This window comes from Loxodonta africana, chromosome 2 (assembly GCF_030014295.1).
Source record: "Loxodonta africana isolate mLoxAfr1 chromosome 2, mLoxAfr1.hap2, whole genome shotgun sequence".
Classification (NCBI taxonomy): Eukaryota; Metazoa; Chordata; class Mammalia; order Proboscidea; family Elephantidae; genus Loxodonta; species Loxodonta africana.
This window is the reverse complement of record NC_087343.1, coordinates 117535622-117555806: the sequence shown is the minus strand read 5'-3', so window position 1 is coordinate 117555806 and position 20185 is coordinate 117535622. Positions and strand designations below refer to the sequence as shown.

The window sequence follows — 20185 nt, the reverse complement described above, 5'->3', positions numbered from 1 at the left end:
GGTCTCTATGAGTCGGAATCAACTTGACGCCAACACGTTTGGTTTTATATATATGTATACACACACACACACACACACATATGCATATGAATGACAATAGGACAAAGAAATTAATCTCCGGTTTTGTAAAAAGTTTCTGTTGTATATAAATCTAGATAAAGATACATACACTTTGTCAAACACAACTGTTTATAAATGGCTGGCACAGTGACCTATCAAGTTATTTGTCATTAACAATTATTTGAGACAACTACATTGTTTAGATTCCCTTAATTACTCTACCATTGCCAATTTATTCAATACATGAAGGTAAAGAAGCCTAAGAAATGGATGGTAGTTAACCACAATTCATAAATTTGGAGTAAATTCAGAATGGATGTAAAATGTAACAATGACTAGATGTGGGACATTGCTAAATCCACTAAACATCACAGACTAAATGATGAAACAAACAAAAAAGGAGATGATTGAAAATGTTTCCTTTGCTCCTAGCAGAGAAAAATTTGCAACACATTAGTGAAAGTTGAAATGATGATTAGCCTGTATAAGAATGTACATAGAAAGCATGTGATTTCTGAAGGAAACATAATTCAAGAGAAAGTCAGGACATCATATAAACATTTTCATGGAGTAAGACATGGTATAGGTGCTAGGGCAGCTACTGACCCCTCTGTTACCAAAATTGAATACTGTTAGTCAAATGTATTTTTCGCATAATATGAAATTATCAACAGAGCCCCACCAACTGACAAGAGAAGCCTGGGAAATATTCCCACGCTGACGACTTCCAGAGAGAAGAAAGGACAAAGACTACTGCAGTGCTCAACTCCAAAAAGAAAAATCCACCCACTGCCATAGAGTGGATTCCAACTCATAGCGACACCATAGGACAGAGAGAACTGCCCCATAGGGTTTCCGAGGATCGGCTGGTAGATTCAAACTGCCGACCTTTTGGCTAGCAGCCAAACATTTAACTGCTTGACCCACCAGGGATCCCCAAAGAGAAAATATATATCAAAGAAAAGCAACAAGAACCTAGCATTACAGTGGCCAAGGACTAACTCCAACTTTGTGACAATGCAGCTGACTTTGTGGGTAAGCCAAGAATGCTCTTTTGTTCTGCAAACCCCAGGACACAGGGGTCAAAAATAAGAACCTCTGCCTGTATACTAGGATGTAATGCAGTCATCTAACCTTGAATTTAGAAACAAAATTCCTTTTAACAACTTTAAAGGCTGAGTCCTATTTATAGAATCATTAACTGTCTGACGGGATCACTTAAGTTTTTCCATTAAATTTGCCTGCATTTTATGGAGAAAGTTATATCCTAGATTCACAAAGGTTTCCAGATATACCACTTGTGAATGTCAGGGGTCTACTGAACTTAGTTTTTCTACGTCTTTACTTCTAACTATATATCATACGTGCTACTTCAATACAGAATAAGCAATTTTAAAAGCAATCTCATTCACAGAAATGTAATTTTAGAGATACTTTTCTGACTAACCCAATGTATAGAGCATTTTATATACTAAATTAGTTTAGAATATAAAAGTTTATCCCAAAATGCTACATTTTACTATCATATATACAGCTACAATTAATGAAGTAGCAAGAGTCTCCCCTCCTAAAACCATTAGTCCTGCTATGAAACAGTTTCTCATCAATTAAAATATTTTACACTAGAAAACTAAGGTCAATTCTTCCATTAAGCTTAATAATAACTAAATAACTGGTATGATTTTATTTACAAGAAAGACAAGGGCGCCATTATTCAAACACTTTTCAACGTTCGTGAACAGTTAACTCTTCTAAAGGTAAGACTCTTCGTTATCAATTACATAAAATTATTGTAGTAACCTTGTCTTCTGCAACTTTAAAAGACTAATAAGTAGAGAGGCTTTCATTTCAAGAAAATTGGCAGTCACTTAGGTCTCAACTGCAGTACTATAAGGTGTTTCTCAAGTATTTGTACTAACATTACTTAAACATATTTTGTAATTACTTTCTTCAATAAATCAAAGTAGGTTCAAGTTCATCCTTATAATGATGTCACCCTCTATCACTTGCATTCTGATAAGCTCTCTTGAGTGGAAGAGGGAGATACAGAATTCCAGCTAGCATGCTATAAAACTGCACATTGAAATACGTCACGCATGTGAGCATGTTGTACTTGGATGGGAAAAAGATATTAAGAATTGCTGACTTAGTCACAAAATCTTTGTTTTACTGTTGAATGAGACAACAAAAACTATCTAGTTCAACCCCTAACTCTTTTACTCAGTTCAGTGCTTGCTTCACTCCACACAATAACTACAGGCTGGTTTGTGCATTTAAACTGTGTTTTTTAAGAATTAGAACCCTATACTTATAAAACACACATTCTGAAATAAGGATATTTATAAAATATTGTACCCTAAAAATACATGGGTATGAGACAAAACACATACAACTAAGAGTTTTGTGTATTATTTAAATATAAGTAATGTAGGAATGTGTAATGTAGTTCAAGGCGAAGAAGGAGGACTAGTTAGATTTAAGGAAATAATATTTAGCTTTTCTATATCACTTATAAGCAAATACTTGTGGTTTACATGAAAGGAATTCAGCACAATCATCTAATAACAGAAGATAATCTAAGGTGTCTTAGTCATCTAGCGCTCCTATAACAGAAATACTACAAGTGGATAGCTTTAACAAAGAGAAGTTTATTCTCATACAGTCCAGTAGGCTAGAAGTCTGAATTTAGGGCCCTGGCTCCAGGGGAAACCTTCTTCTCTCTGTCGGCTCTGGAGGAAGGTCCTTGTCATCAGTCTTCCCTTGGTCTGGGAGCATAGCAGCGCAGGAACCTCAAGTCCAAAGGACACACTGGGCTCCTAGCACTGCTTTCTTGGTGGTATGAGGTTCCCATGTCTCTCTGCTCACTTCTGTCTCTTACATCTCAAAAGAGACTGGCTTAACACACTACCTAATCTTGTAGACCTCATCAATATAACTGCTGCTAATCCATTTTATTACATTGTGATAGGATTTACAACATATATGAAAATCACAAAAAATTGTGGACAATCACATAAAATGGTGAACAATCACACAATGCTGAGAATCATGGCCCAACTAAGTTGACAGATGGGGGAGACACAATTCAACCCATGACATAAGGTGAAAGAAAAATAATTCAGGAATCTAGACAAACTGGATATATTTGGGGTTAAGAACAGATAATATGAGACATTTCTAATTATTTGTTTGTATAAATGCAAATATCATTCAATTTAAGTAAACTTGATGTACGTATTTTAATATCCTAAGTCTTAAATTCAGGGGCTTTGAGGATTGTAGAATAAACATATTAACACCAAGTATTAATAAAAAGGAGTCCCTGGGTAGTGAAAATGGTTAAGTGGTCAGCTGCTAGTCAAAAGGTTGGTTCAAACTCATCCAGAGGCACCTCGAGAGACAGGACTGGTGATCTGTTCCCAAAAGGTCACAGCCTGGAATCAACACTATAGAGCAGTTCTACTCTGCACCTACAGGGTCACCATGAGTCAGAATCAACTTGATGGCAACTAACAGCAAAAACATTAATAAAATACATATTAACAAGAGATAAAATTAAAGCTAAATATAGAAGTTGAGCACTTTCTAAGTCCAGGCATGATGTTAAACACCTTACCTAGTATGCCTCATTTATTCTTCATAACAATCTTGTGAGGGAATTTTATCACCACTGTTTTATAGATGAGGAAACTGTGATTTAAACAGATTAAGTAATTTTCCCAAGATCCCACAGAAGAGGAACTGGGGCTGAAACCCAGACTGTCTAGATCCAAAATAGATAGATCTTATTCTTACTATGTACACACTGCTAAAAAAACGGCTGCTGTTGAGTCAACTCCGACTCATACAGGCCCTGCTACCTGACAAGAAATACCTAGACTAAAATTTTCAGTCTTTTAATTACTAATACTAAAGGAGAGGACAGTATCATGCTTACTATGGTAATGAACTATAGGCTGAAAATTAACCACAGTATGATAACTACATGTGAATATCTAAGAAATACAAGTCATACATGACATAAAATTTAAAAACCTGAATATATAGTATCTTAAAAACAGAGAAATCTAAAAACTTTTGTAGAAAGGCACTAAATAAAATCATCTCACCTAGATATTTTGAATTCCAAACAGGAAACTTGAGAAGCCCTTTATTTTGTCAATCATAACAGCAGTCTCATATAAATTAAAAAAAATTTTTTTTTTTTTTTTTTTTTATAACTAGGGTTATATTTGTACTTCTGGAAAACAAAAAAAGTGGGTGATTTCTTGGGTCTGATTCCTTTGTTCTGACTCTAATTTGTCCTCTATTTAGTCTTTTCAACTTTCCCACGTGAGAACTCCTCTTCTAATTTAGGGTAACTGAGCCTTAAATTCAGGAACTCCTCCACGATTAGGTTCATGTGCAAATCCCCCAAAAGGAAGACCATAAAAATGTAACAAATGGTAGAGTGTTACAGAAGAAGCCAAAGTTTCAGATATTTCCCAAATCATTAACTATGGTGGAATTATTTTTTTAAAAAACCCCGTTGCTATCGAGTCAATCTCTACTCATAGCGACCCTACAGGACAAAGTAGAACTGTCCCATAGGATTTCCAAGGAGCAGCTGGTGTATTTGAACTAATGACTCCTTGGTTAAAAGCCAAGGTCTTAACCACTGGACCACCAGGGCTGGAATTACAGGTGACTTTTCCATCATTTTCTGAACTGATATAAAAGCTTTTAACTTTTATAATCAAAACAAAAATAGGAAAGGAAAGGAGGAAGAAAGGAGAAGAGGGAGGGAGAAGAGAAAACTTTCATTAAAGAGGAGCTTTGATTTAAAAAAAAAGCTAGACATCTTCTTTCCGATTTAGCTGTATCCTCAAAGATTTGGAACTACTACTAAAGCTCCAGAACTATGACCTGCTTGTTCTCCTTAATCTCTCAATAGCATTTTAGGTTATCCATACAAGCATGCTAAAGACAAATGAGGTATAGAAAAATTATAATGAGGCAATCCAGGGAGCTATAAATTCTGCAACACAGCTGTTAATTTTGATATTTCAGAAATTAATTATATAAATGAGGTAGGTATGAAAACCAGATTTAGGGTATACTAAAACTGAAAAGCTGGGTTCAAATAATTAGAGTGCAAGAATTTCCAAGTATCAAAAATTATGAATAGAATACACACATTTGTGAATTCATACCCATTTCTACTTATTCCTTTATTATAAATTAAAGTTCTATATTAAAATATTCTTTTATCAATACCATGAGACAACCTGATAGTTTTCAGTCCTATCAAATTACTTGCTCAAGCCTCTCTAGATAAATAAGTTCAGTCTTCATGAAAAGTCCTACTAAAAAAGTTCACATTTCTAAGTTATTTTCCATTACAGCAATATACTCTTATTCCAAAAAAAATACATAAGATTGATCCAATTTATTATGTTACCAAAATATTACATAATTGATAGTCCCTTGGATCTCTCTCCAAAAGATGTTCACTCAAAAATCTAGTATAAAACTCTATTAACACAGGAGTCCAGTTTTAAAACAAAACTTGTATTACTATAACAAGATCATTAATTTCCTTTTTTCTCATTATCAAAACGCAACTTATCATCTGGGCCTTGATTTACAAAGATGATGACTTCCTGCTTACTTACCAGATTGCTTTGTAATAGCCTCATGGAATTAAATTACGAAGCAGTTTGTAGGAGTACTATTTCCATCTACACACAGAAATAAGCGCCTTATGATAGAAACATATTCACACTGGTTTTCAAACCTGATCATTTCAGTTCCTCTGTTTACTATGTAACTACTGTCATGAAAAAATTATTGCTGTCCAAGTGGTGGATATTCATTGTACAATTCAACTCTTCTGCATTTTTGAAATTTTTAACAGTAAAATACTGGGGAAAAAAACAGGCAAATTTGAAATGTTCACAGACCAGAGTTATATTTAGCTACTAACAGTTGAGGATGCAAGTGTTTTATCTAACAAAAGCCTAAATCATTTCTTCTACATTACAGACTCATCAACTTCGAAATGGTGCAGAGCTGCACTAACTGTAAAAAAAAAAAAAAAAACTGTACGCCAAATAATTTTAGATGGTGTACAGGTGTCCCCCGCTTTTCGAACATTACCTTTACGCCACTCTGCTTTTACAAAAGACCTACATTACAGTACCTGTCTTCAGTAATCAAAAGAAATCCGAAGAGGATTTTCGTTTTAAAAAAAAGGCGAAAAGCAGAAATAGCGTCCAGCATTTGTGAGCTATTAAAAAGGCAGTGCGCACCCCAAGCAGCAGGGAGAGTGGCACCCTCAAAGCTCCTTTCGCAGTAACGGCTTGACCAACCTCGTCCTGCAAACTCCTCCACCGTTACTTAAGATCCAGCCATGTTCAGTCAAATGCCTGGTGACTTATAAACGCACCATGCACCTCGAAATCTCACCCAGGACTTGTTCCTTGTACATTTCCTTAACTGTAGGATTCAAGCCTCCGTAAGCACAGTTAATATAAATCCCACTGTTCTGCAGGATTTGAACCCCGGCCCTTCAATCCAGCCATTGCCACCTAAGCTGCCGGGGTTACCATCATCACCACCACTTCGTCTCAGCCTTCCGGCGTGCTCGCTGTCTTCCCGATTCTGGCAAGAGAACCTCCACTGTACGTAATTTCCAATTTATATACTCAATAAAACCCATTGCCGTGGCTGTGTATTTATCATATCATCCTTGCTTTTACTACACGTTAGTGTTAAGTCTTCTGTGCTACTTGGGATGATTTGGTAGGTTATTTTTTGAGCCTTGGAATGCTCAAAGCTTTTTCCCATATAAATTAATGGTAACTGCTTCTTTGCTTTACGCCATTTTGGCTTATGAAAGGTTTCAGAAGGAACGCTTTTCTTTCAGCAGGGGAAACCTGTATATTGACTGCCGTAAGCATCAGAGCAGAAGAAAAAAAGATCTTCACCAAAAGTCTTCACATAAGAAACAAAGAAAAGGTTCAAAGTGTGCCTGTGTACTGTCTTTAATATACTCCCAGTACATTTGGAAACATATTTCCTTTGGCTCACAGTGCTGGAAGAAATGACTTCCTAGATTACAAAAGATACACTTACCCTTTCTTTGCATTCTTCCCACTGAAACGTGTAGCTCTCACAAATCCATGTTCCTCTGAGTCGGAATCGACTCGACAGCACTGGGTTTGGTTTTTGGTAAAGTCCACATAGGCTTACCAGGACTACAAGGCACTAGAGAAGCAACTGTATTTTGCAATACATTTTTGTTTAATCCTGTTTCGTTCCATTGCTTAAAACGTATTTCTAGTCTTTAATCACCAAAATCTATCCTCTTATTGATTTTACAGCTACACTTTTATATATGGTGACTCCATTAGAGAAACTATCTTAAACTGTTTGGAGGAAGGGAAAATAGTACTTCATCTTTAGCGCAGTTTATGTCAAAACGTAAAATCGCTATACGCAGATTCTTAATAAAAAAGATTAAAACTTCACTTTAACCATTAAGGTATAAAACACGAAAATGAAGTTACCAGCCTTAACGAATTATTAATTTTGTATTGCTGAGCACTAAATACGAAATTGACAAATGTACAAAGTAAAAAAGCAACCACCTAACAGTAAATCCCTTTGTGAATGAAGTACCCTGACCCTACCAACACCAGCCCAATTAGCATGTTTCAGAGAGTTGATCCTAAGGGAGACTTGAAGCCAGAAATTGACTCAAAGCCTCGAAACACCTCCCCAGTCCCGAATGGCAGAGAGAACGGAGCAGAAATTGTCCCTTCACTCGAGACCCCCACTGTACTAGCTTCACACATATGAGTCTCTTATCTGGAACCACGGGGAACACCAATGGCCAAGACAGGAGGGAGGAGGGAATAAAAGTGGGAGATGAACTTGGCACATGGGAGGAGCATGGCTGAATACTAAAGAGGGGTCACGGAGACTGCAAGGCCCCAGAGCTGGGAAGGGATTAACAGAACACCTCGCAGTCGAGGGTGTCCGCCCCAAATGGAGGGCGGTGCCGGCGAGAGGAGCGCGCACAGTAAAGGTGGTACAGGCGTGATGGGCGGTGCCCACAGCGCTCCAACACTACCCCACATGCCGCAGCACCCCAATCCCGCCGCGGGGAGGGGCCACCCCACCCGCCACCACCCGTTAGCGCCGGCACCCGCCCCCTCAGCCTCCGGGTCCCGGGTTGGTGGGAGGGGCGGGCCTCGAGGGGCCGGGTGTGCAGCCCGGCCCAAATCCCAACCAGGAATGTTCCGCCGCTGGCGGGAGGATGGGCGGGCGACCCCGCAGGCTGAGGCGGGAGTGGGGGTGGCTGAGGGCAGAAAAGAGTCCTCCGCGCCGTCGCCGCCGCCGGGGCCGATTCCTAGGCGCCCCCCTGCGGGCGGGAGGTATTGCCCCGGCTCTTGGCTTGCCCTCCCTTCTCTTACCCCCTCCCCAAGAATTACCCCGCGCAACAGCGCCTGCCGCTGGCGGCGCGAAATGCACCTACCTAGAACCTGACAAGCAGGAGCCCCTCAGACAGGGGAGACAGTCGCCACCCCGCGTCACGGTGGCCGCCGCAGCCAATAAGCGCCGCTGTCACGAGCCTCTGCGGCCAATCCCGCTGCACTCCGGTCTCCGGGCACCCTAGAGGCCGCAGCCAATGGATGCAGGTGGAAGGCGGGCGCTGACGCCCGGCCCTCACACCCCCTCCTCACCACCTCCCAGGAGGCGGGGCGCGGCCGATTGGCCTGAACTGCGGAGGGGGCGGGACTCAGGCGCCGGGCCCGGTGGGCTCGCGCAAAGCCGGGGGCAGCGGGCGCGGTGAGGGGAGGCGTGGAGTCGCGGACACCGCCTTCTGGGCCCGCTCCCGGGTCCGGGTGGGGTCCCGAGGTCCGCCTGCTCGAGCTGTTCTGTCTGCCTCGGTAACCTGCTCCTCTCTAGACTGTGTCCTGAGCTGCCAGGGTGGGAGTGAGGGTGGGATGAGTCTGGAGACTGACGGCGGCGTCACAGGAAACTTCGGGAGGCTCGCCTGGCCGCAGCCGGAAAGTGGCCGGGCTGGGGGTGATAAGCTGGGCCTCCTGGAAGGGAGTACCCGGCGGGTCCGCGACCGGAAAGGAATTCGGACGGTGGGGGCGGAGGCCTGATTAAAATGTTAAGTGTGCCCGCAGGGTGTTGGGCGAACCTGGGAAGGGAAGCTGTTTGGGGCCGCAGACCCGCTAGTCCAGATACGCACTTTCATCCTCAGAATCAGTCACTTTTTCCTATACTTTCCAGTATTTTACTTGCTTCGCTTTTATAACGTTGATTGCTATAGGATGGTTTCCCGCGTCTCCAGTAGATTCTTCGGGGCCGTGGTGGCGCAGCGGCTAGGCGTTTGGCTGCTAAGCAAAAGGTCGGCGGTTAAAATCCACCAGCCGCTCCTTCCAAACCATATGGGGCAGTTCTACTTTGTCCTGTAGGGTCGCTGTGAGTCCGAATCGACTTGAGAGCAACGGGTTTAGTTTGGTAATGGATTCTTGAGTCCTTTAAGAGGAACCATTTCTGTATTCCCAGTGCCTAGGACTGTGTCTAAAAAATACTAGATTTTTCAAATCTGGAATTGTGATGGATGCCGTTAAAAAGCCTACAGCAGGTCCTGTGAATGGCCTCTTCAAGAATCTAGAATGCCTGAAGGACCCAAACTGGTTTTCTCTTCCAGTGAGAGTTATTTCTGAAGTAGCCTTCACTGAAAGAATTAGGTGGGAAATGAGTAATGTGAACTAAACGAAGATAACCGGGTGATCTGTAAAAGTATGATAGGTGGTAGTCACTATTGGGGGTGTGACTCTCCCCTATTGTAGCAGGCTTTTTTAGGCGTTGTATCCTGTGAGTTGGGTTGAACCACATTCTTTTCCTGCAGCAGTCTAATGTCAATCCCATCTCCACACTTCCGCTGAAAAACTTTTGAGTTACTAGGAGCCAAAGAAGAGTGGTAAATATTTTTTCTAAATAGGGTTATTTATTTTACCATCTGAACAGCCCTAGACATAGAAAGACGTACATAAATTTTAAGTTGGACTTTTCTTGTCTACTGTTTTAAAATCAAAGAACCCAAAATATTGAGACTATGAACTTAAAATGATTACTTTTTGGTTTTTAAATAGTTCTCTAAAATGATCTCACATTAGGGGTATCTTATCCCTGAACCACTAATAAATTTCAATAGAAACAGAAATTATAATAAAGTTAGTATTTGGCCTATATTTTGTAGTGGCTGTTAACTGCACAACCTAAGCCATACGTATTGTTTTTGGGTGCCGTTGAGTCTGTTCCAATTCATAGCAACCCTATGAACAACAGAACGAAACACTGCCCGGTCCTGAGCCATCCTTGCCATGGTTGTTATGCTTGAGCTCATTGTTGCAGCCACTGTGTCAATCCACCTCATTGAGGGTCTTCCTCTTTTCCACTGACCCTGTACGCTGCCAAACATAATGTCCTTCAGGGACTGATCCCTCCTGACAAAATGTCCGAAGTATGTAAGGCTCAGTCTCGCCATCCTTGCTCTTAAGGAGCATTGTGTTTGTGCTTCTTCTAAGACAGATTTGTTCATTCTTTTGGCAGTCCGTGGTATATTCAATATTCTTTGCCAACACCAGAATTCAAAGGTGTCAGTTCTTCTTCGATCTTCCTTATTCATTGTCCAGCTTTCACAAGCATATGATGTGATTGAAAATACCATGGCTTGGGTCAGGCGCACCTTAGTCTTCAAGGTGACATCTTTGTTCTTCAACACTTTAAACAGGTCCTCTGCAGCAGATTTACCCAATGCAATGCGTCTTTTGATTTCTTAACTGCTGCTTCCATGGCTGTTGATTGTGGATCCAAGTAAAATGAAATCCATGACAACTTCAGTCTTTTCTCCGTTTATCGTGTTGTTGCTCATTGGTCCAGTTGTGAGGATTTTTGTTTTCTTTATGTTGAGGTGCAATCCATACTGAAGGCTGTGTGGTCTCTGATCTTCATTAGTAAGTGCTTCAAGTCCTCTTCACTTTCAGCAAGCAAGGTTGTGTCATCTGCATAACGCAGCTTGTTAATGAGTCTTCCTCCAATCCTGGTGCCCCATTCTTCTTCATATGGTCCAGCTTCTCAGATTATTTGCTCAGCATACAGATTGAATAGGCATGGTGAAAGAATACAACCCTGATGCACACCTTCCCTGACTTTAAACCAATCAGAATCCCCTTGTTTGTCCGAACAACTGCCTCTTGATCTATGTAAAGGTTCCTCATGAGCACACTTAAGAGTTCTGGAATTCCAATTCTTCGCAATATTATCCTCAGTTTGTTATGATCCACACAATCGAATGCCTTTGCATAGGCAATAAATACAGGTAAACATCCTTCTGGTATTCTCTGCTTTCAGCCAGGATCCATCCGACATCAGCAATGATATCCCTGGTTCCATGTCCTCTTCTGAAACCGGCCTGAATTTCTGGCAGTTCCCTGTCTATATACCATATGTATTAAACCCCTTAAAATAGAAATTTGTTTCCTGTGAACATTAAGAGTGGTGGTATATGGTATGTTAATATGAATGAAATGAATGAATATTTGTGAATTAAATAGGTAAAGCCAAAATTCGACTTCTCCCAGCCAAACCTGCTGCCATCAAGTTAATTCCGACTCATAGTGATCCTATAAGACAGAGCAGAACTGTCCCATAGAGTTTCCAAGGAGCACCTGGTGGATTCTAACTGCCGAATTTTTGATTGGCAGCCATAGCACTTAACCACTATGCCACAACTTCATCAAGGCTTGCCTTTCCCAAGAACCCTAGACTTTTTCCTTATCCTTACACAAAGGGAATCTAGAAAGATGTGGTTGGTGAATTATTACATATTTGCAGAAAGTAGCTTTGAATAGGAATAAAGATATAATAGTGAAGATAGAGCTGTTTAGTATGTCTTAGTACTGCTATAACAGAAATACCAGAAGTGGGTTGCTTTAACCAACAGGTTTATTTTCTCACAGTTTAGGAGGCTAGAAGTCCGAATTTAGGTTGCTAGGTCAAGGGGAAGGCTTTCTTTCTGTGGATCTGGAGGAGGGTCCTTGTCTCTTTTCGGTTTCTATTCCTAGATTCCTTGGCAGTCATGCAGCATGCATCTTCCCCTCCTTTTGTGCTTGCTTGCTTGCTGAATCGCTGCTCTTTTATATCTCAAAAGAGATTGACTGAAGACACACCCTACACTAATACTGCCTCATTAACATAAAGAAAACCCATTCCCAAATGAGATTATAACCACAGGTACAGGATTTACAACATATATTTTGGGGATACACAACTCAATCCATAGCCATATACACCCTGTGTGTTTTTTAAGGAACTCAGATCTCTGAAGAGAATAAGCATCTTTCCAGTTCTTCGGCTGTTACTCAGTTCTTACCAATTCACTCAAGAAACTACTTTGTACAATGTGTTGTACTAGGAAATGTAATTTTAAATGAATACATTTGAAAGAAATGCATGTGGGGAGAATCTATGGTGCATTTTTGAAACTGAAAAAAAAAATCATAGCAAATTCACTTTAATTTTTTCCCTGTTGTATCACTCTGAACTGCACCACATTTAACAGCACTTTGTTTCTCCTAATTTCAGATAAACTGTGCAACCCCTTATATCTATAAATATAGGGAGAATATGGAAGGATGAAAGAAAATAATTCCTGTCTAGGTGATCCATGGGCCTCATAAAATACTAAGCATCTCCACAGGGCCTGGAGGGACATGAATCTCAGTTGGAATTGTTAGCATAGCATTTAAGCAATCTGTCTTCTATCATTAAGATTTAGATCTATACCAGGTATTACCGTGGCTTTGAAATGTCACAGTACTACCTAGGTATATAAAAAAAAAAACTAAAAAAAAAAATTTTTTTTTCTTGCGATAAACAAATAAGTCCTTATTTTCCCAAATGCCAATTTTTATCTTTTCTAATAACCTTATTTACTTGGACAAATGAATATAATAATGTAGATGTAATAAAAACTGATTGAAAGTTTTTAACTTTTGTTGGTTAGTACCACCCATCCCTCTTACGATGTCTCCTATTTTCCTATTTAAAAGTTTCTTACATGCTTCAAGATGAATTTTGGTTGGGTATCATCTGTCCTCATAATATCCCTCCCTGTTTTTCTGAATCTGGGCCCCTTCTCTTTTCCTTCTTTCTGCTAACCTCCTTGCTTTGTGACTCTGCTCTCTCTGATCCACAGCTCATACCTAACTAGTTGCACATACCAATCCTAAAATGGAGATGATGATGAGATATACAATATGGAAGGCTTATCTATATATATATGCTACGCTGTTTTCAGTGGATTAAATTGATTTTGAAAATTACTATCAATGAATACTGTTACCAGAGGTCATGTTTGAATGAAATTTTCTTTAGGACTTTTTTATTAGCTTTCCAAATTTCAAAAAATGGCTATAGGCTTCCTTTATTTTATAAATCTGTATAAGGAAAATAAGGGGAGGAAAGAAGAGAAGAAATGGTGGAGTTAGAGGAAGAAAACTATTCTTCCTTCAGTCTAGATGCCAAATTCATGAACACCATCTCACAAACATCACTCCCAGCCAAAGGTTGGCCTACTTCCTAGCACTCCAATGTTGGGTCTCCTGCTTCCCTGACCTACACTGCATGGAACAATACTATCACCAACACACCCAGTTAAGACATACCCTCTCCAAAATATCCCTGGATCACTCAAGGCCTGTCCCTTTTTAAGGCATCCGTTTCTCAGAGTTAACCCGTCCTTTCCCTCATTCCCCTAGTTCTACCTAGTTCATTGTGCCTTCAAAGATAACTGTCAAGTGTGTGTTAATGAAAGTCATGGTTAGTGTGGGTTAATAGACTAGCATCATCAGAATCACCTGAAAACCTTTTCAAACTAAGACTCTCAGATTGGCCTCTCAGATTCTGACTCGGAAGTATTGGGAAGAGTTCAGAAAACCTGTATATTTGGAACGAAACAAGTGAATCTGGTCAACAGTGGGTTGAACACAGACACTTTGGTCTCTCCACAAACTGCTTCGTGCTGCATAAACATAAATCCAGATCATCAGGAATCTAGGGCCCAGGGATCTACAAGAACATGGGTGGAGAGAAAGGCTGAAAATAATCAGACTGGTTGAAAGTCTGTATAAGGAGTAAATAGACACCAGCCAAGCAGCCAGGCAGAACACTGCCCAACCCCAATCCAGAGACGATAAGACTTACTCCCTGGAGAGGTTCAACTAGAGAAGCTCTGGTCTTGAGGACATCGTGACAGCTGAGTATGGGGTGAGGTGCCTTATGCATATTGGTGGAATAAGTGAAAATCTGCATACTGAATATGAGACTTCCTCTCCCACTCAGCCCCCGTAATTCCAGTTTCCAGATTCATATCCGAAGAGGATATTGAAGGATTCCTTGCTAGAGAAATTGACCACCCCAAAGAAAATTACTTTTATGGGTGCTGGGAAGACTCTTTTAATAAAACAGGCAGATCACCTGCCAAATCACATCAAAATGAGAGCTCTCTGTCTACAAGTTCCAGGCACACAGGTAGGCTTCCCTCACACTTAAATATGATAGATAACTGGGGATCACTTTTGAGGAAACCCACAGTCATGAAAATGAGACACCAAACAAAATAATATTGAGGAGCAGGGCAAAGCCAAAGCAAAGAAAATATCAAAAGAATTATGAGCAATATCCTCAGTGAAGGAAAAGAAGATATTGCATCTATGAATGAAAACAGGATGTTATTTTTTAAAAGAAATATTCAGAGAAAAAATGGGCTTTTGGCATTAAAAATATTTTTGAATTCAATAAAAAAAATCAATAGCAGGATGGAAAAAATGAATTTGAGAAGTCTCAAAACGGCAAAAAGACAAAACGAGTTGAAAAGTAGGAGAGAAAAGATTTTTTAAGAAAGGAGGACTGGAGATCAAATATCTAACCTGTAGGAGTTCCAGAAAGAGAAAAGAAGATGGGTGGGAAGAAGTGTAGAATTTTTTTGAGTGTAAAGGACACTTTTCCAGAACTGAAGGACCTGAGTTTCCAGATTGAAAAGTACTTGCAAAATGAATGAAAAGGACTTACATAAAGGCACATAATCATGAAATGTCAGAAAAACAAAGGTAAAGAAATTTTTCAAAATGTTTTAGGCAGAATAGCAAAAGGATCACAGACAGAAGATGAAAACTAAGCGTGGGAAATGGCATTGGACTTTTCAACAATTACGTGGGAATCTAGAATAAAATGGAACAATATCTTTGAATTTCAAAAAGAGATTAGTTGTTGTTAGGTGCCATCTAGTTGGTTCCACAGTGACCCTATGTACAACAGAACAAAACACTGCCAAGTCCCGAGCCATCCTGACAATTGTTGTTATGCTTGAGCCCATTATTGCAGCCACTGTGTCTGTCCATCTCCTTGAGGGTCTTCCTCTTTTTCACTGACCCTCTGCCGTACCAGACATGGTGACCTCCAGGGACTGGTCCCTCCTAATAGTATTTCCCAAGTACATGAGATGAAGTCTCGCCATTCCGGCTTCCAAGGAGCACTATGGCTGTACTTCTTCCAGGAAAGATTTGTTCCTTCTTCTGGCAGTCCATGATACTACACATTCAATATTCTTCTCCAACACCGTAATTCAAAAGCATCAATTCTTCCTTGATCTTCTTATTCATTGTCTGGCATTTTCATGCATATATAGTGATTGAAAATATTGCGTGGGTCAGGCACACCTCAGTCCTCAAGGTGACGTCTTTGCTTTTCAACACTTTAAAGAAGTCTTGTAGCAGATTTGCCCAATGCAATGCGTCGTTTGATTTCTTGACTGCTGCTTCCATGGCTGTTGATTGTGGATCCAAGTAAAATGAAATCCTTGACAACTTCAGCCTTTTCTCCATTTATCATGATGTTGCTTATTGGTCCAGTTGTGAGGATTTTCGCTTTCTTTATGTTGAGTTGTGATCCATACTGCAGGCTGCGGTCTTTGATCTTCATTAGTAAGTGCTTCAAGCCCTCTTCAGTTTCAGCAAGCAAGGTTGTGTCATCTGCATAACAAAGGTTGTTAATGAGTCTTCCTCCAACGCTCATGCCCCATTCTTCATATAGTTCAGCTTCTTGGATTATTTGCTCAGCATACAGGTTAAATAAGTATGGTGAAAAGATACAACCCTGATGCACACCGTTACTGACTTTAAACCACGCAGTGTTCCCTTGTCCTGTTCAAACGACCACCTATTGGCCTATGTACAGTTTTCACAGGAGCACAGTTAAGTGTTCTGGAATTCCAATTCTTTTGCAATGTTATCGATAGTTTGTTATGATCCACACAGTCGAATGCCTTTGTTTAGTCAGTAAAACAAAGGTAAACAAACATCTTTCTGGTACTCCCTGCTTTCAGGCAAGATCGACCTGACATCAGCAATGACATCCCTCATTCCACATCCTCTTCTGAATCCAGCTTGAATTTCTGGCAGTTCCCCATAGATGAATTGATACAACCGGTTTTGAATATCTTCAGCAAAATTTTACTTCCATGTGATATTAATGATATTGTTTGATAATTTCTGCATTCTATTGAATCATCTTGCTTTGGAATGGGAACAAATATGGATCTCTTCCAATTGGTTGGCCAGGTAGCTGTCTTCAAAATTTCTTGGCATAGATGAGTGAGCACTTCCAGCACTGCATCCGTTTGTTGATATGTCTCAGTTGGTCAATTTCTGGAGCCTTGTTTTATGCCAGTACTTTCAGTGCAGCCTGGAATTCTTCCCTCTGTACCATGAGTTCTTGATCATATGTTACCTCCTGAAATGGTTGAGCTTCAACCAATTCTTTTTGGTATGGTGATTCTGTATCTTTCATTTTCTTTTGATGTTTCCTGTGTCATTCAAGGAAACCCTGGTGGCGCAGTGGTTAAGAGCTATGGCTGCTAACCAAAAGGTCAGCAGTTCAAATCTATCAGGTGCTCCTTGGAAACTCTGTGGGGCAGTTTTACTGGGCCCTATAGGTTCAGTAGGAGTCGGAATCAACTGGACGGCAAGGGGTAACGGGTGTCGTTCAATATTTTGCCCATAGAACCCTTCAGTATTACAACTCGAGGCTTAAATTTTTTCTTCAGTTCTTTCAGCTTGAGAAATGCTGAGCATGTTCTTCCCTTTTGGTTTTCTAACTCCAGGTTCTTACACATTTCATTATAACACTTTACTTTGTCTTCTCGAGCCACCCTTTGAAATCTGTTCAGCTCTTTTACCTCATTATTTTTTCCATTTGCTTTAGCTACTCTAAGTTCAAGAGCAAGTTTCCAAGTCTCTTCTGACATCCATTTTGGTCTTTTCTTTCTTTCCTGTCTTTTTAATGATGTCTTGCTTTCTTCATGTATGATGTCCTTGATGTCACCCCACAACTTGTGTAGTCTTCAGTCACTAGTGTTCAATGTGTCAAATCTATTTTTGAGATGGTCTCCAAATTTAGGTGGAATATACTCAAGGTTGTATTTTGGCTCTAATTTTCTTTAGCTTCAACTTGAATTTGCATGTAAGCAATTGATGGTCTGTTCTGCAGTCAGGCCCTGGCCTTGTTCTGACTGATGATATTGAGCGTTTCCATTGTCTCTTTCCACAGATGTAGTCGATTTGATTTCTGTGTATTCTATTTGGTGAGGTCCTTGTATACAGTTGTCATTATGTTATTGAAAAAAAAGTATTTGCAATGAATAAGTCATTGTTTGTCTTAGATATCTAGTGCTTCTATAGCAGAAATACCACAAGTGGATGGCTTTGACAAACAGAAATTTATTCTCTCACACTGTAGGTAGCTCGAAGTCTGAATTCAGGGCACCAGCTCTATAGCAAAAATACCACCAGTGGATGGCTTTAACAAACAGGAATTTATTTTCTCACAGTCTAGATGGCTAGAATTCCAAATTGAGGGCACCAGCTCTCTCCGTGGCCTCTGGGGGAAGGTCTTTGTCATGAGTCTTTCGCTGGTCTAGGAGATTCTCAGTGCAGGGACCTCAGATCCAAAGAACACACTCTGCTTCCAGCTCTTCTTGCTTGGTGGTAATGAGGTCCCTATCTTTCTGCTTCCTTCTCTGCCCTTTTATCCCTTGCAAGATAAAATGTGATGCAGATGGTATATACACACAATGGAATACTACACAACAATAAAGAACAATGAGGAATCCACAAAACATCTCACAACATGGATGAATCTGGAAAACATTATGCTGAATGAAATTAGTAAGTTGCAAAAGGACAAATATTTTATGAGACCACTATTATAAGAACTCAAGAAAAGGCTTAAACACCGAAGAAAACATTCTTTGATGGTTATGAGGGAGGGGAGGGAGGATGAGGGGAATTCACTAACTAGGTAGTAGGCAAGAATCATCTTAGGTGAGGGGAAAGACAACAACACACAATACAGAGGAAGTCAGCACAACTGGACTAAACCAAAAGCTAAGAAATTTCCTGAACACAATCAAACACTTGGAGGGTCAGAGTTGCAGGGGCTGGGGACCATGGTTTCAGGGGACATCTAGGTCAATTGGCATAACAAAGTTTATTTAGAAAATGTTCTGCATCCCACATTGGTGAGTGGCATCTGGGATCTTAAAAGCTTGTGAGAGGCCATCTAAGATGCACCAATTGGTCCCAATCCACTTACAGCAAAGGATAATGAAAAATACCAAAGACACAAGGAAAATATTAGCCCAAGAGACAAAAGGGCCACATAAACCAGATACTCCATCAGACTGAAACCAGAAGAACTAGATGGTGCCCAGCTGCCATCAATGACTGCCCTGACAGGAAACACAACAGAGAGTCCCTGATGGAGCAGGAGAATAGTGTGGTGCAGAACTCAAATTTACATAAAAAGACCAGACTTAATGGTCTGAATGAGACTGGAGGAACTCTAGAAGACATCACCCCTGGACTCTCTGTTAACACAGAACTAAAACCATTCCCGAAGCCAACTCTTCAGACAAAGATTAGACTGGATTATAAAACATAAAATAATACTCATGAAGGGTGTGCCTCTTAGTTCTAATAAATACACCAGACTAAATGGGCAGCTCCTGTCCCAAGGTGGGATGAGAAGGCAGAAGGGGATAGGAGCTGGTTGAATGGACACAGGAAACCTGGGGTAGGAAGGGGGAGTGTGCTGTCACATTATATGGATTGCAACTAGTGTCACATAATATATGTTTAAGTTTTTTATGAGAAATTAACTTGATCTATAAACTTTCACCTAAAGAACAATTTAATTAAAAAAATAGGTGATGCAGGCCACTCCCAGGGAAACTCCCCTTACATGGGATCAGGACTGTGACCTGAGTAAGGGTGTTGCATCCCACCCTAATTCTCTTAAACATAGCCTAGTTTTGCCTCATTAACCACAGGCAGAGATTAGGATTTACAACACATAGGAAAATTACATCAGTTCACAAAATGGTGGACAACCATTTGGTAAATCATAGCCTAGCCAAGTTGATATGTGTTTTGGAGGGACACAATACAATCCCTAACATTGATCTTGCAAAATTCTATCATGTGATTGCTAGCATTGTTTCTGTCACCAAAGCGGTGTTTTCCAGCTATTGATCCTTTGTCTTTGTTTCCAACTTTCGCATTCCAATCACCTGTAATTATCAATGCATCTTGATCGCACATTTGATCAATTTCAGACTACAAAAGTTGGTAAAAATCTTTGATTTCCTAATCTATGGCATTTGTAGTTGGTGCATAAATTTGAATAATAATCATGTTAACTGACAGACACGTAGTGGGGAGATTATTTACAATATAGAATTCTCTGTAAAGCCAACCAGTCAAACAAGTGTAAAAGTAGAATGAAACTGTTTTCAATGAGGAACCATTTTAATTCTCCTGGAATCCAGATTTCTGGGTCCATGGAGTTGGGGTGACCCATTCAGGTCATTTGCCTTTTGGAGTCCTTGTGAACTTTGAGCCTTTAAGGAACTGTTTTCCTAAAGTCACCTTCAAGTAAAATAATAGCCTCCTAAACAGCTTAGATCGTTTTGCCTTAGGCATTGGTTTTTTTTTTTTTTTTT

At 40.2% G+C, this 20185-nt stretch overlaps 1 protein-coding gene across 9 annotated transcripts in view; it reads right to left on the bottom strand.

Annotated features, from left to right (window-relative positions):
* The window catches only part of FER (FER tyrosine kinase), a 470096-nt gene extending 461402 nt beyond the window's left edge, over nucleotides 1-8694 (bottom strand). For 5 of the 9 annotated variants that reach the window (XM_023547996.2, XM_003405006.4, XM_064274743.1 and 2 more), the window contains exon 1: nucleotides 8582-8694. The gene's annotated coding sequence lies outside the window, so the exon portion shown is untranslated. The remainder of the gene's footprint in view (nucleotides 1-8581) is intronic. The other 4 variants (XM_023548019.2, XM_064274769.1, XM_023548025.2 and 1 more) reach the window with 2 other exon arrangements.
* Nucleotides 8695-20185: the final 11491 nt, after the last annotated feature.